The sequence below is a fragment of the Wolffia australiana genome, chromosome 2, assembly GCF_029677425.1.
Source record: "Wolffia australiana isolate 7733 chromosome 2, ASM2967742v1".
Classification (NCBI taxonomy): domain Eukaryota; kingdom Viridiplantae; phylum Streptophyta; class Magnoliopsida; order Alismatales; family Araceae; genus Wolffia; species Wolffia australiana.
Genome location: NC_135836.1, coordinates 6,669,933 through 6,674,561, shown reverse-complemented (window position 1 = coordinate 6,674,561; position 4,629 = coordinate 6,669,933).

Below are 4,629 nucleotides of genomic sequence, written 5' to 3'. Positions count from 1 at the left end.
AAGGTCCCATAAAGTCTAGTCCCCATAAATCAAAATTTTCAACTTCTAAGATGGGTTGTAAGGGCATGCGGTCTTTATTATTGTAAAATTTCTGTGCATCTTGAAATAAAGTAGGCCAGAAAAATCCCGATTCTACTATTTTATGAGCTGTTACCTTAGTTGAGTAGTGTCCTCCTCCTGGTTTTGCGTGACAGAATTCCAATATACTCTTTTGCTCATCTTCGGGTACACACCTCCTCAATATTTGATCCAGCCCTTGGTAGAATAATTCTGGGTCCTCTCAAAAGTAAAATCTGCTGTCCTTCAAGAGTTTCTTTCTTTCATTGGACGTCCATCCTGTAGGTATTTTTCCTGAAACAAGAAAATTGTCAATATGTGCAAACCAAGGAACCAGTGTTCCTTGTGCTGTTAGAACATGTTCATCAGGAAATTCATCATTTATTAGCTTAGGTGGGGTGCCACAATTTCTAGATAAGTGATCAGCGACTACATTTTCACATTCTTTCTTGTCCTTGATTTCTAAATCAAATTTCTGAAGTAAGAGAACCCATCTAATCAACCTAGGCTTAGCCTCCTTCTTTGCTAATAAATACCTAATTGCTGCATGATCAGAAAAAACAGTAATTTTACTACCTAGAAGGTAAGGGCTAAATTTTTCGAGCGCAAATATGATTGCCAGCAGTTCTTTTTTTGTAGTTGTGTAGTTCAATTGTGCATCTACTAATGTTCTGCTGGCATAATAAATGACCACTGGTTTCTTATCTATCCTTTGGCCTAAGACTGCTCCTACAGCATAGTCAGAAGCGTCACACATTAATTCGAAAGGAAGGGTCCAATCAGGCCCTTGCAAGATAGGTGCATTCACTAATGCTTCTTTCAAGGTATAAAATTCAGTCTTGGCCTCTTGGGTTAGCTCAAATTCATTATTCTTAGACGATAAAAGATTAGTAAGTGGTTTAGAAATCTTAGCAAAATCCAAAATAAATCGTCTATAGAAACTAGCATGGCCAAGAAAACCCCTAAGGGTTTTTTAGGTTGGTCAGAGGTGGAAGGCCCTGGATGATTTCGATCTTGGCCTTGTCCACTTCCAGCCCACGGTTGCTTACCATGTGGCCCAGCACCACCCCCTCCTGCACCATGAAATGAGATTTTTCCCAACTTAGTACAAGGTTGGATTCAATAGATCTCTTTAATACTTTGGTGAGATTTAGGAGGAAGTTTTCATATGTAGACCCAAAAATGGAAAAATCATCCATGAAGATTTCTAAGCACTCTCCAACTAAATCTGAGAATAAGGCATTCATGCATCTTTGGAATGTTGCTGGGGCATTGCATAAGCCAAAAGGCATACGCTTGAAGGCGTATGTCCCAACAGGACTGGTGAAGGTTGTCTTCTCTTGATCTTCAGGATGAATGTTCACTTGGTTGTATCCTTAATATTCGTCAAGAAAACAGAAGAATTTTTGCCCCGGTAATTTTTCCAAAATTTGATCCATGAAGGGTAGTGGGTAATGATCCTTCTTAGTGGCTTTGTTGAGCTTCCTATAGTCGATGCACACTCTCCATCCTGTGGTTAACCGTTTCTGCACTTCCTCTCCTTTTTCGTTCACTTCTACAGTCACTCCGGACTTCTTGGGTACCATGTGAACAGGGCTCACCCATCTACTATCAGATATGGCATACATGATTCCAGTATTTAGCCATTTTAGTATTTTCTTCTCAAGGACCTCTCTCATGTAAGGGTTAAGCCTCCTTTGATGCTCTCTACAAGGTCTAGATTCTTCCTCCAAGAATATTCTATGTTCACAAATCGAAGAGGGAATCCCTCGTATGTCATCAAACGTCCACCCTAAGGCCTTCTTATGATCTCTAAGTACCTTAAGTAGATCATCTTCTTGTTGTTGGTTAAGTGATGGCGATATGATCACAGGTAAGGTCTTCATGGCATCTAAATATGCATATTTCAGGGAGGATGGTAAGGGTTTTAACTCTAGGTCAACTTCGACTGAAGGTGTGTCTGTAATTTCATCGTCTGAATTGAAACCTTCTACGCGTGATAAATACTCCTTCATCACCTCAATCTCTCATTCATCCTTGGTACAAAGTTTTAATTCTTGATTGCTCCCTAAGGGGTACTTCATCATCTTTGATATATCAATTTGGACTCTTTCATTCCCAATCTTAAATTCTATAGTCCCCTTTTCCCAATCCATGATTGTCCTTGCCGTTACTAAAAATGGCCTCCCTAGAATGATAAGGGCTAAACTAATACTCCCTGATATTTTTACATCAGTTACTATGAAATCCACAGGTATTTCACAATTTTCTACAGTAATCATGAAATCCGTCAATCGCCCCTCGGGTTGCCTAACAGTGCCATCAGCTAGAAGTAAGTCCATATGGATTTCCTCTAATTCCCGAATCCACATTCCTCATATAAAGCTGTAGGAATGATACTTATGCTGGCTCCGATATCTAATAGGACTTTGGAAAAGGTTTTTCCTCCAATTTCACATGTGATGAATGGTGCTCCTGGGTCTATCATCTTGATAGGAATTGCATTCAGAATGCTGGAGGCATTCTCTGAAAGCTTCACTACTTCTCTAGGTTTCCTGCTAGTGCAGGAATCCTTAAGATACTTCTTCAAGGAGGGAGCACATTTAAGCATATCTTCTACAGTCACAGTCATAGTGGCCTGTTTGAAATTTTCTAACAACCTAGTTTCATAATCACAAACAGGTTTCTTTCTATTTAAAGCAGAGGGGTAAGGAACATTATGAGCATGAGTTGAAGGTAGAGGTTCCCTCTCATAAGAAGGTTCACTCTCTTCACTACCCTGCTCATTTTCCTTCTTTGAATTCTCTACAGAGTTATGATAAGGATCCTCAAGTTCTTTCCCACTTTTCAATTTTGAGATTGCTAGAGCTTCAAGGAAATTGTAGGAGAGGAAAATCTGGAAAAGGAACCCGATCCAAAAGCCTACAGTCCACCTATCCCTTTCCCTAGTGCTTTACAATCAAAGAAGGAAAAATCGAAAGATGGCCCACTTCTTGAGTATTTAAAGGAAGACACTATTGAAATTCCAGTTTTAGATGCAATACAATACATCCCTGATTATTCCAAATTTGTGAAAAATCTGTGCACACCTCCTAGGAAGCAAAGGAGGATTCAACTTTCTGAGAATATTAGCTCAATATTTGTGCACGAATTACCTCAAAAGCGCAAAGATCCCAGAGCACCCGTAATAAAATGTGAAATTAGAGGAGAAGTATTTACCAAAGCCTTACTTGATTCGGGAGCAAGTGTGAATATTATGCTTAATGCTTTATTTGAGACTTTTAAATTTGGTGAATTGCAACCAGTGAATTTAGAATTGCAGTTAGTGGACGGATCAATTAGAAGACCGTGTAGTCAGCTGGTGGATGTTGTTATGAAAGTGGAAAAATGTTCATTTCCCGTAGATTTTATAGTAGTGGATGTGAAAATTTCAGGAAAAATTAGTCATGCACCCATTATTTTAGGACACCTATTTTTAGCTACAACAAGAGTAAACATTGATTGGAATGAAGGGAAGATTAAATTGAGAATGGGGAAAGAGGAGATTGAACTACCAATTTCTCAATTGATGAGATGTCCCAATAATAGTCAGGAAGATATTTATACATGTTCCTTAAATGATGAAGAGGATGAATGCAATGCTATAGAGAAAATAACGTATGATGTGTTGGCAGTGAATGAGAGTGTTTATGAGGGGGAGGAGGATGACGGAAAAGATGTGAAGTGTGAGAGTATGCATAACCATATATCCATGTCCACCGATGAATCGGAGTTGAAACCTCTTCCTTCTCATCTTAAATATGCTTTCTTAGGTCCAAGAAAAATGTACCCCGTGATTATCTCTTCTACCATCATCATGGAGCAGGAAGCTAACCTCTTAAATGTATTACGACAACATAAGAGCTCCATTGGATGGACCATAGAAGACATCAAGGGAATTAGCCCTGATGTCTGTCAGCATAGAATTTTTATCGAGGAGGGGTCAAAGCCATCGGTACAACATCAACGCCGACTAAACCCTTATCTATATGATGTAGTGTCCAAAGAAATTACCAAGTGGCTGAAAGTGGGACTCATTTATCCTGTTTCAGATAGTAAATGGGTTAGTCCAATTCATGTAGTACCCAAAAAAACAAGAATTACTGTTCAACAAAATCCGGATGGAGAAGAGATCCAAACTAGGGTAGCGTCAAGTTGGAGGGTATGCATAGATTATAGGAAGTTAAATTTAGCAACCAAAAAAGACCACTAACCTTTGCCTTTTATTGATCAAATACTTGAAAAATTAGCTGGCCAAAGTTTTTATTGTTTCTTAGATGGTTATTCAGGATACAATCAAATTGGAATTCATGAAAGTGACCAAGATAAGACTACATTCATGTGTCCCTTAGGAACATTCGCTTTTAGAAAAATGCCATTTGGACTTTGTAATGCGCCAGCAACCTTTCAAAGGTGCATGAGTGCAATGTTTTTTGATCTTATTGGTACATGCCTCGAGGTTTTCATGGATGAGTTTTCTGTGTTTGGGGAGTATTTTGAGTGTTGCTTGTCTAACTTGGATAAGGTGTTACA